The sequence below is a fragment of the Lepisosteus platostomus genome, chromosome 15 (assembly GCF_059453375.1).
Source record: "Lepisosteus platostomus isolate fLepPlt1 chromosome 15, fLepPlt1.hap1, whole genome shotgun sequence".
Lineage (NCBI taxonomy): Eukaryota > Metazoa > Chordata > Actinopteri > Semionotiformes > Lepisosteidae > Lepisosteus > Lepisosteus platostomus.
This window is the reverse complement of record NC_142625.1, coordinates 7,141,677-7,154,829: the sequence shown is the minus strand read 5'-3', so window position 1 is coordinate 7,154,829 and position 13,153 is coordinate 7,141,677. Positions and strand designations below refer to the sequence as shown.

The following is a 13,153-nucleotide window of genomic DNA, read 5'->3' as shown; positions in this document are numbered from 1 at the left end:
GTTTAGTCCATAATCTTCCAAGTACAATCACTAAGCAATTATAAGAATTATACCATCCTATTTCTTTGTGATGTCCTGTGAAAACTAAACCTATTTTTATAAGGCTTTTACTTAAAAGATTTCCAAACACACAAAGCATTTGTGAAGTACTATAGTATTTCTAAAGGTTACTGGACAACATCAATCATTAAAGCTTAACAATAAAGTTTAGATTGCTGACTATGGACTAACTACATTAACTAACTGCAATACAACAGTAGAGATTTTACAAGTAAGAATATCTGGTTGAATTCTTGCATTTGTAGCCAATTTAATGTGAGAGATTTTAAGTTTTCCAATGCAGTTCACTATCATTATACACAAAAGCCAAACCATAAACTTTGAAGCTAGCAGACTTCAAGAAAACACCTGTTGGTGTTAAATGGTGAGGTTTTATTATAATCTAAGGTATGAAAACAAACTAGCTACATTTTTAACACACTTTATATTACATATTTTTGTTGTATCCCAAGTGATTTGAAGCATTTCTGTTTTAATTGAACTTCTAGAGTTATTTCTCCAATGTTTAGGAGGATATCGCCATAATAAGGGCATGCTTGTCATATGCTCAAAGAATAGCTTATAACAGGAAAGGCAAAGTCTGTTTTTTTTTAAAAAGCTCCTTTAAAGCCTGTGCCCCAGAAGGTCCATTTATGTTGAGTTGTGAAAGTGCTTTACAGTAAAAACCTTGTGTAAATGGTTAAAAGCAATAATCCAGGGACCAAAGGTGATTCAGGAGCCTAGAACCAATATTTGTGTGCTCGGTGCAGTCGGATGTTGAAATTTGTTCCCCGTTTTTGAAAAAGTCCCACTGTATGCTGTTCCTTTTATTTACAATAAGAATCTAGGAACCTCTAGGAGACATCAACTGCAAAGTGACATGACTGAGAGCCTCTTGAGTCCTGCAGATACAGGGTACCTCATAATTTTAATGAAATCAAATGTGTACTGTACGTGTAAAACTGAAGCTGACCTAACAACCATCCCCTTTTCTGCAGAGCGTGTTTAATTGTACTGTTTCAGCACATCAGTTTTTTTTTTAAATTAAGCCAATAGACAATTAGGAGGTACTGATATGCACAAGGTAGAAGGTGGTGTTTTCAGAGGCCTAAAGGGAAACTGTTATACCTAATGATTAAATACTTGATGAGACATTTTTTTACTGCATTGTTTATGTATGATCTGTGTATCTCAGCTGAAAAGCTGAGATAAAATAAGATGTATGCATCTAAATAACTGGACCTCAAATAGCAGACCTTTTGAGCAATACTGTGTGTATTTATTTAAAATATTTATAGCTGCTCTGGAAGGTTGTTGGGGGAAAAAAACCTCACTCACACCAAACAAATTTATATTTCTAAATATCACAACATGTTCGAATTTATGTCATTTTAATAACAATGAATAGTCACCTAGGCGTAACAATATAAACATTTATATTGATTTAAATTGCGTTTAAATCACCTTTATTTAAAACCCATAAATAAAGCTGATATTGTTTAGACTTTTAATTATTTAAAACTGTATTACAGCAGCACAATGCACAATGCAACGTAAATCGGTTTCTTTGTCTTCTGTGTAATAATGTTCACCTCTCTGTCCAGCAAATTAACAATAGTAATAATAATGAACTTTACTGTATATGGCGCCTTTAAAGGTAGCTCCTCGAAGCGCTTTACAGGTTAAAAACAATAACAACAATACTGTTAGGCTGGGCAAACGATTTTTTTTTTATGAAATACAAAATGAGATATAATGATGTGTTCAGGCTTAGACATTAAGGAAGAGCATAACACGTGGGTGGCGTAGAGGTCGGCTCTGGCTTTCCCATCTACTGTATACACTGCAAGTACAACCCCCCTCTCTGCAGGAGTGCTGGCTGTGACGAATTAAACCAGTTTCACAGGTATTTTCAAAGTAGAAGGAGGCGAGATTTCCAGCGAAAGACACCCCCCCCCCCCTCAAAAACCCAGTAAGTACAGTACTAGTTAAGAAAGGCGAGGCTCCTCAATGAAATCGCTTGAACATGCTAATACGTTGGTGTAACAGTCCGGGCGTGGCAAGCTTCTAATTTCAACCCGACCACGGCGAAAGGAACCCTTCTTTCATTTGAAGACAATGAACATACTTTAGCCCTGAATGAATTAATAGCAAACATGGTTGACATAAAAGCCCTTTTAGCCTTTGTCACTAATGAAACAAAGGTCACTAGCCTTTGTCACTAATGAAACCACTAAATAAAGACATAAATATAAAAATCTTAAGATTTTTAAAATACATGACTTTGCTAAAATTTATTTGAAAATAAAAACGATTACAACCGCCAGGGAAGAGAGAGAACAGGGGAGGGATGTTGGTTTTGCATAAGGGGCGGGGCTATAAGACATTAGGTCTGTTTGGGAATGTGTAGTTACATGTTCTGGCTGTTTGTGAATTATCGTTGTTGAGTATGGAGTGTTGAGGTATTGATTTTGTGTAATGCTTTATGTTGAAAATTGAGGTGGATTTTGTTTATGATAAAGAGGATAAACTGGGATGGGAGGAGGGTTTTGTTTTGCATAAGGGGCAGGATTATGATAATTGGAGGCATTTGTGAGAGTATAATGGTTTGATATATTTGATTTTGTATTGTGGTCGTTATCTATGTTTTTGGTTGGTATTATTTTTATATGGTTGTTTTTGTTGGTTGGTTGTTATTATGGTTATTAATAATACGATCTATAGTTGAAATCTGAGCCTAAATAAAAAGAAAAAGCAAGTGATTAGGTTTATGAGCAATCTAATTACTTATTCGTTTAAAACGCTATATAAAATAAAGTTTATTATTAATTTGCTGGACAGAGTGGTGAACATTATTATGCATAAGACAAAGATAACGATCCTGATCAGTTTATAAATCTGTGTACGCTGTAAGGTTTTTACTTCTTAAACTTTAAAATACACGTTTCGAATAGAAAGAAATCCTCTTCCTGGTAAAGTCGCATGAAGAGAGAGGCGAAACAGCCCTACACAGCCCTGTCGCAGTACACGAATGTAATCATATCGTTATTAAATTCTTTAGATACACGATTCCATATTATATTAGCAGAAAAGCTTAAAACTACCACTTTTTCACACACTATTTCACATGTTAGTTAAATACTTCGATGCTTAAAATGTTTAGGGAGAAATGGAATACCGGTGTGTATTTTTCCTTTAAAGTACCGATTCCTGGAATCTGACTGGCTGACACCCTTCTGAAGTGGTTCCATAATATCTGGTATACGGAAAAGAAAGCGTTGATAAAAAAGCCTGGATTCTCATGTATCTCAGAGAGTGAGTGATCAGAAAAAGGAACAGCTGTTACACTCAGGTTTTATGCTCTCTCTCTGTTGAATGAATGAAAGCATTTTATTAAAAACACGTTTGCGTTTGTCTGGGTATTTACTTTGTAATCTGTGGTTTACATCTACTGTATTGTTTTGAGATGCCACTTTTAAAGGTGATATGTAAAATAAAGTTTTTTATTATTGTTATAGAGAAACATGATCAGATTTTCCCTGGTTCAGAAAAAAGACGATTAAAATCTGTAATCTTTGCACTTGTACAGTATGTCATCGCAAAATACAATCAGTTTCTGCTTTGTGTAAGGATGGTGTCAAAAAGTAATCTAAGTGGTGAAAAAGCTGTGCTCCTCAAAGCGCTTTACAGGATAAAAACAATAACAACAATAATGGCTGGGCAAACGATTTTTTTTTATAGAAATACAAAATGAGATACTGTATAACGATGCGCATGAACAAAGTTATACTGCTATTTTCCTTAGATACGCGATTAAAAAAAATACATTTTTTTGAATCCCCGGCGGAACACATTCCATAAGAATCAGCACTTTTATACAGTATATCACCTTTAAACACATATATTTAAACACGCGTTTATGATTTAAATCAAAACGCGATTCAAATCAATATAAATGTTTATTTTGTAACGCAAAGGTGACTATTCATTGTTATTAAAAAGACTTAAATCCGATCATGTTGTGATATTTAGAAATATAAATTTGTTTGGTGCGAGTGAGGTTTTATTTAATCTCTGACCAAGGGAAACGTTTCATTTTTTCAAAGAAATGTTTGTTAAAAAATAAAGTCATAGTTCCATGGGATTCAATCACAGACCGTGTGACATGGAAGTCAGGAACCTAACAGCGCCACCAGCGCGGTCACATGCTGAGGGCTGAAAAAGCACTACAGAAACATTATCGACAGACAATGTACAGATTTGATAAAGCTATAAAATAATGTAATTAGGCAAAGAACAAGTTTACACCACAGTACAATAATAAATGCTGACCATGACTTTAGAAGCATACATTACCTTACACTCAATTTAAACACAAGCTGTCTTTAGCCCTCTAAGCTGGTTCATACAGAAATGTAGAGATCCAGGCTCAGAACACACAGCTTCATTAGCGAATACATATGCAGGAGAACTGGAGAACACGTTTTACAGAGGATGGATTTTTAGAAACATCCCATCAGTGACATCACTGAAGTCAAGTCCTAGGTACTGTAACTGTCGTGTGGATAGTTTCACAAGAATCAGACAAAGGTTTAAGCATCGCTTGTTCTAGATAAAACTGCAAAAAAAACCCAACAACCCATAATGTACTTCTTTGCGGCTCTGTTTGCCCAAATCATATATTCACAACGTGAAATTAGAAAATAATATTACGTAACCAAAATCCGCAATATGGAAACATAACCTGTGTAATTGTTGACAGATGATGTACTCATAACATTTTTACAAGATGAACTACAACATTTAAAAAATGACTTGTATGTACTTGATATCTCTAATCAATCCCATGCACTGCATTAAAACAAAACGAAAACTAGAACGCCCTGGGCATACCGTTTCGCGCTTCTTATCAGTTGCTCAAAAGTAATTTGACCGTATGAAATGCATAATATAAACCTAGAAACATATACGTGAGCAGTATTTACGTAGTATCGGTGTCAAGACATACCTCTCAAATACTGTAAATCAAGTTAAAAATATCTCAAGACCGATTCTGGTCATAATGAAACCATGTTTTGTGTATGTTTTCTTTAAAGTACCGAGACCAGCCATATACTGTATGTTTATGTTCCAAAATGAATATCGTTTATGGCCTTCACACGCGTTGCAGTATGCTCCTATTCTTTTTATGCTCAGCTACTAAGATTTCCCTTCAGTGGTAAAATTCCATATGAATATTCAATACTTAAACGGGCACAGTTAAGACGTTTACTGTAAATCTTTCTACGACAGACCAACGGACCACGAGTGCCCCTGTCGGTCAACCAATCACGTACCGCGGTACCCCGCGTCATCTTGTGTCACGATGCGCGACGCCGTAGCCAATTACCTGTACTGTGCCAATTAAGTGTACCGTGCACTTTGAATGGGTGCATCTGTATGTATATATATTAATACATTTCATATATTAAATATACTGTATTATGATATGTATTATACATATTGCATATAATACACACAGACCTGTAAGCGGTGCTGTCCCGCTGTCTATCTCCCCTCAGGAAGGCGTTACGTTTTGTCAATGAAAAAAAAGTATTTTTGTGTCGAATTAGTTGTCCTTCTTTCGGTTGGGTAAACATGAATAGCATGAAGCAACACGGGGTCATTGTTATGATATCTCTATTATTATCAAAACCTCAAATTATTAAATTTTGGTTATTTTAGAAACATTTTGACATGTTCCTTGTAACTGTGCTGCTGTCGATATTGTCGCAATAGACAAAATGAAACTCTTGGAGTTTGTAATGTAGGGATTTCTATATTGATGTCTTTATTTAGTGGTTTCATTAGTGACAATGGCTAAACTTTCAGGTTCAGTAACGCGTACGCCATATGGCCAACATTACAGGTATTAGGGTTAATAATACTGGCTGGTTCCCTGTTGGGTGACGGGCTGATTCGATCCCCCAGCTGTTAGGGCACATACCCACGTGAGCCCAAAAGTGCTACATTATTAATAATATCTTTCGTGTCGCATTAACATTGGAATGTTCTTTTTTAAATGCATAAAATGAGGCGATACACAACGTGTCTCCTCTTCAGTTTACAGAGAAAAAAATCGCCAGAGCCTCACAACATTGTCCAATAATACTCTTCTTGTGTCTAATTTTTAGTTAAGCAGGATTTGAGATACAGAACATAAAAAAACAGGATTCACTTTTTTCTCTCTTTCTCACCCGCTGCGATTCGGGTGTTAATAAAACGTGTTTACAAAGAAAGTGGATTACAGTAATACTACCAGCTATATACATACATATATTTAGATCCTTAAATTAATATTGTTATTAATTTCTTTAGATACGTGACTCCATAATTGTATTCCCCAATAATTGAATTCTAAAAAAGTATGAATTTCTTTTACTGCAACAACAAGCGCAAGTATTCATGGAAAATGGTAATCACTTTGAACGTTTTGTGATATTCAGAAATACCAACAAATGAAATATATTGTTGATAATATTTATTATCAGTAATAAGGACAGATAAGATAAGATCACTTTATTAGCCATTGTAAGAGGACCAGAGGAAGGGTCATCCAGGACAGGTATTTTAGGAACGATTTGCTCACTATACTTGACTTAGACCTGACCAAGATGGCCGCTAAGAGAAACCAGCTGACCCGCAGAGGGAAAGGGCTCAGTCTGAAAGACAACGAGACGCAGGTGGGTCTCATCAGGAAACAAAATATATAAGCCCCGTAAACAGTGAACCAGCGCGGAAGCCAGTAGGTGAATGTGTTTTGGAGAAGATAGGGGAGTTTGGTTGGAGTGAATAAAGATTTAAGGACAACGGATTTTCGGAATAAATAAAGGATAACGATATACGGCTTGTGATTTGGACTCGGTGAGGATTTGTTGGATTTTACTAACTTTTGGAACACGGACTGAACAAGGACAGAGAAAACGGATTGCAGACTGGATTGGAAGGCGGATGAACGAAAGAAAAGGAAGAAACCTCACAAAAATAAAAGAGTTTGTGGTGTGAGTACTTTCGTACTTATTACATTTATCTATTCCCCTGGAGACACCACACCATATACAATTTCTTGCATTAGGAATTCATCTTTTTGCATACCCCAGCTTGCTCTCCATGAGACACACAGACAGGGAGTGAAGCTTGGGGTCAGAGTGCAGGGTCAGCCACTGTACAGCTCCCCTGGAGCAGCTGGGGTTAAGGACCTTGCTGTAACGCTGCTCTGTAGAGGTGAAAAGGATCCGATGCAGATGCAGGAGTCGCAGGGAGGTAAGTAAACGTACCGAGCAAATCCAGGAGCTGAGTCGTAGTCCGAAGGCGAAGGTAAGTCGAGATCCGGTAAAGGCACTGGTGGCGAACAATCCAAAACGTGAGACAGAATCGTAGTCGAAAAGAGAGCTACAGGGTCAAATCCAAAACAGGCAATGATAGCAAACAATCCAAAGGGCGAGACGAGATCCGAAGTCTGAAGGCAAAAGGTGCAGGCAGAATTCCAGGAAGGCAAAAGAGGGGTGAGAACGCTAGGCTGAGCAACAAGTAGAGAACTCAATACCGAGCAACGGGAATCAGGTACGAATGGTATAAATAACCCGGCGTGCCGCACGGTAGAGCAATTGCAGGTGTGTTAACTCGTGCGGCGGCGCTTGTTAGTAGTAATCCGCTGCTGGTGCTGATTGGCTCGCTTACGTGTTGATCTCCGCTGGCTGGTGGTCGTGACACTTGCTCAGGGGCCCATCGGAGTAGGATTCCTCTGCCAGCTGCTGGATTTGAAACAGCAACCTTCCAGCGACAGGCAAAGATCCTTAGCCACAGAGCCACCACTTCGCCCCTACAGAGTTGTGTTGTGATATTAAAAAAATATAAAAAAGTCAATATAGTGTCCATAATATTTGCTATTTTAGTTTTTCAAAGAAATGTTTATTTGTTAAAAGAAAACTCATGGCAACAGCTGAGTTCAATCTTCTGACCCCAGGCATATAAGGCACACACTTAAGCCATCATGCCACAGACATTATCACGTGGAAAGGAGTGAAACTGAAATAACCAAAAATGGAAAGGAGTGAAACTGCATATCCAAACAGTGGACTAAATAAAGTGTACTACTGTGATAATTTTAGCTACAGTACATCTCTCATCCTAGCATTAATCCCCATCAACAGGGTCCGCCTGTCAGCACGCCCGTCTCCATTTGGTGGTTTGAACCAAATCTTTGAGCTGACGTTGCCATTAAATGCGACCGAGAATACTCCAACCGGCATGTCACTCAGCCTGCTGTTGGAGAAGGTGGGGTGGGGGAGGAGAACAAAGTAATGTAACCAATTCATAGAGGGGGATTATTAGGAGGCATGGGGAATTTGGCTAGGACTCCGGGGTTACACCCCTACTCTTTTCGAGAAACACCCTGGGATTTTTAATGAACACAGAGTCAGAGTCAGGACCTCAGTTTTACGTCTCATCCGAAAGACGGCGCTTGTTTAACAGTATAGTGTATAGTGTCCCCGTCACTATACTGGGGCATTAGGACCCACATGGACGGCAGGGTGAGTTAAGAGCAACACACAAAGATGACACAAAAATACAATTCAACTTCAATGGCAAATGTGGAACCCCCCCTCCTTCCTTTTCTATTGGACTATACATGTCAGTATGTCATATGTATTCATACTTTTTGCCCCATAATAACATCTCTCTTATGAGATTTCTGTTCAATCTCAGAGGCATGGGATAGACCGATGCTAAATAAGTTAAAATGGATAAAACTTCAATCTTTCTTATTAGTATTTTACCTATGTGACTTTAACCTATGTGAGTTTTTTCTTCCAGTGACCCAGTCACACACTTTCTCCAATTTCTCTTGCCAATTGTAATTGGCCACATACCCTTCCATAAAATAAACCCCAAGTATCCACATCGGATCCCTGTAAACTTGCAATCCTCCCCTCACCCTTTCCTTGTCTATTTCTCCATCTGCCAAAGTACTTTATCATACTTTTCTCTTTATTTAGTTTGGCTCTGGATGCCTTCGCAAACAGGTCTGCAGGTCGACGTTGGAAGTCATGAACAGGATCAGATCATCTGCATACTGGGCTATATTAACCCTCATACCCCTGCTCCCAGGTACCAAAAAGCCATCCACTCACAGGTCTGCACACACCAATCAAGCGTAAGCTTCGATGTATATGAAGAATAGCAATAGAGAAAGAAGGCATCCCTGTCTCACCCCTGAATTCTGCCATACAGTGTCTCCTAAATGTCTGTTTATCAATATTTTGCTTCCTACTTCCTTGTATAAAGTCTGAATCCACCTAATAAACTTAAAACCAAACCCCATCTGCTTCATTACTCTCCACAGAAAGGTGTGTGATACTCGATCAAACGCCTTTATCAGGTACACATTGACTAACATTTAGGGTAAGTCCCCTTTGCCCCGTCCAGGCTATTATGTCTTTTATTAGCTGTAAGGTCCAGCTAATTCTTCACCCTTGAGCCCCACATGACTGAAGGCAGCACTCTTTTCTAATCTATTTACAATAACTTTAACTAAAATCTTATAATCTGTACATAAAAGCATCAGTAGTCTCCAATTACCCAAATTGGTGGTCCTTCCTTTTTTATATAGTAATATCAGCACCCCTGTCCTCATTGTATCGCTCAAACGTCCTTTCCTGAAAACCTTGTTTATGATTAAAAGCAACAAATCTCTCAACAGATCCCAAAACATAAGATAAAACTCTACCGGTAACCCGTCCACACGTGGCAACTTACCCTATTTCATGTCTGCAAAGGCTTCATTAAGTTCTTCTAAGGTAAAAGGGCCTTCTTTATAAGCCCTATCACTCTCTGTGACTCTAGATGATACCCTTTCCAAAACTCTCTCACAAGCCTCCTCCTCTATTTCGTGTCTTGTGAAAAGTTCCTGGTAAAAAACTAAAGCTGCTGCCGACATCCCATCTCTCTCTGTCACTATTGTTCCTGACATGTTTTGAATCCCTTCCATCACCCTCTTGTGCTGCCTTTTCTTCAAACAGCTAAACTGAAAGGTTGAACATGTTTCTGAGAACCAATTTATCAATATGTATCTATAAAGGTAATGACGGGCCTTCCTTTCAGAAAATCTCTTTAATTTTTCTTTTTGCATGTTGATCTCCTCTAAATCAACCAGCAAACCATCATTACAATTTACATACAGACAATTCAGTTCTTCTTGCACGATCCTTCCCTCTATCCTATCCAATCTCTGCCTATTCCTACAATGTTTCCTAGTTTTATCCTGAATCCACCTCTTTACTACAGATGCAGCCATTCAAAATGGACAGTACAAACCTGTACCGCACGCAATTACCCACAGGTCACTGTGTTGTGCCGCGGTATGTGATTGGCTGCTGGAAGAAGTATTAGTGAGGCCAGCAGGGGGTGCTCACCCTGCGGTCCATTTGGGTCCTAATGCCCCAGTATAGTAACAGGGACACTATACACTATACTGTAAAACAAGCGCTGTCTTTCGGATGAGAAGTAAAACCGAGGTCCTGACTTTCTGTGGTCATTAAAAATCCCAGGGTGTTTCTCGAAAAGAATAGGGGTGTAACCCCGGCATCCTGGCCAAATTTCCCATGCCTCCTAATAATCCCCCTCTATGAATTGGCTACATTACTTTGTTCTCCCCCCTCTGATGGCAGGCGGAGCGACACGCCGGTTGGAGTATTCTTGGTCGCATTTAATGGCAATGTCAGCTCAAAAATTTGGTTCAAACCACCAAATGGAGATGGGCGTGCCGACAAGTGGACCCTGTTGATGCGGGATTAACGCTAGGATGAGAGAGACATGGGGAAGACCTACGCTGGCACTATCGATAGCAGTAGCCTGGTATCAAAAGCATGCAATTGAGGTCAAGGTGGTGTTGAACCATAGAACTCTCTATTCCAAGGTTTGGAAACAGATCCAACCCAAGGGTCTGCACCATGAACTAATGGACCTGAACTGGTTTATAACCTGGCAGCGGCTCCCGGTGAGAGATGTTTTGTATTGAGACAAATTAACCTTACAAAAGGCATGTCCAAGAACTATGTGCAGCCAACATGAACCCATAAGTCAAGTTTTCTGGGAGTGTGACTATGCAAAAAAGATGTGGGGAACATGTAATTCAGTGTTTGGGATGGCTGTACCCAATTTTACGATTACTTTGCATATTATATTGTACAGATTAAAGAGGGGGTATGTATCCACAAGGTGTAACTTTGGTGTTATGGGTATTAATGTGTTTTGTGAAAATTGAATTATGGGTTGGTTAAAGTGTGCTGGGTTTGTATAATCATTTGTTGTGTAGAGTCAAATGTGAAGTATTGGATGTGAGGAAATGGGGTTACCATGCCACCAAAGAAAAATGGAAAGGTCTATTTGGTCATTATATGTCTTGATTTGGATTGTTGATCTCTTTTGATTTGATAGATGTTCCTGTAATTTGTGTTGGTTTCTTTGGATGACTGCCTTCTTGTATATATTGTAAGATTTGTTTCTTTAATAATAATAAAAAATAATCTGTTCTTATCAGTTTAATATCTGATACGTCCCCCATCAGGGGACCACATATTAAACACATTTTTGGAACAGGGAGCTGGATCAGGAGCTTGCTCCGTCCTCTCCACACATCGGCCCGGTATTGCAGCACCTCTGGGAGCGGTGCACTACCTTCTCTCAGCGGTGAAAAGACAGACGTAACCCACCAACCAGCAAGCAAGCCAGCGAGGTGGACTGGAGCTCCTTCTTCTCCAGTCTCTTCTCTCATCTCTCTGTGTGTCTCTGTGTCTGTCTCTCTCTCTCCCCATCTCTGTCTCTGTCTCCGTTCCCGTCCTCCCTCTGTGCACTTTCTCACGTCTCAGCTTTCTTGGCAAGCAGGCAGGCCCCCTTTTCAGCTCCTGTGCATTATCCCTCCAAAAAACGTAGATATATAATTTTTTTATTAGGGAGGCAGGTGTGTGTGTGTTGTGCGTGCATGCACTTTGTCAGCTGGCAGACGCCCCCCCCCTTTTTGAGCATCTGTGCGTTTTCCCTCCAAAAAACTTAGATATATATATTAAAAAAATGTTAATGTGTGTGTGTGTGTTGTATGTGCGTGCATGCACTTTGTCAGCGGGCAAGACGGGCACCCGTGCTTTTTCCCTCCCAAACACATAGAGATATTATGAGAGGCAGGTGTGGTGTGGTGTGTGTGTGTGTCACTCCCGATAGAGAGCTGCCCCTTCTCTTTGCCCATAGGAGCTTTTGGTCCGCTTTCATTTGCAGCTCGGTCTGCACAGCTGCTGCTGGTGGGAGGGGCCTCAGCTCAGGAGGCTAGTGCCCCCCACGGTTGCGGTTGTTGTCAGGCTGTTGACAGAAGATCAACAGAAGATCAGGGCACCCACGAGCCGGTGTTGGGCATTGCTTCTCAGCCTTTTAACCAGATCAAGCAGTATGTGGTCTGACCATGGCTGTGCGACTGAGCTGGGGGAAGAAAAGACGACAACAACAGTGGAAAAGGAGGAGGAGAGCCGGAACCAGAGGTGGTGGATGACCTGGGAGAGGAGGAAGACGACACCACAAACCACCACGGGTAGTCGCTCTGGGTTGAGCCCAGATGGTGAAGAGGGACTTCCGGATTGCAGCCCGGAATGTGCTCAGTGCACTTTGGGGTGAAGGATGCAGAAGAGAGGGCGCAGTGGATGAATAGTGACAGGTTCGAGAAGGTGATCCTGTTCAGGGCCCTGGGAATACAGAAGGAGGACATCACCTGCCTGCAGGATTTTCCTGTGAAGGGAATGTTCGAACTGAAGCTTGAATCGGACAAGCTTTTTGAGACAGCCTGGCGCAAGACATACTTCGACAAAGACTTTGTACCACTCAGCATGTTTATGTTGGATCCTTTGTTTGCCAGGGAACTACGACCGCCGACGGTCCACTTGTTCAACCCCCATGTCCCATAACGGGATATCCTCACGTTCCCGTCAAGGTTTGTGGACGTACAAGGGGCTGGGTAAAAAGTTTTGGATTTTTGGACCCCGAATTTTACAGCGAGTGTTGTCCTGGGATGCCTTTTAGTGGTGGAAGG

At 40.1% G+C, this 13,153-nt stretch overlaps 1 non-coding gene across 1 annotated transcript; it reads left to right on the top strand.

The window, feature by feature from the left end:
• Positions 1-11,572: 11,572 nt before the first annotated feature.
• On the top strand, positions 11,573-11,759 carry LOC148647819 (U2 spliceosomal RNA). Its single transcript, XR_015927139.1, has one exon. It is a non-coding gene; the product is annotated as a U2 spliceosomal RNA (small nuclear RNA).
• The last annotated feature ends 1,394 nt before the right edge of the window (positions 11,760-13,153 follow it).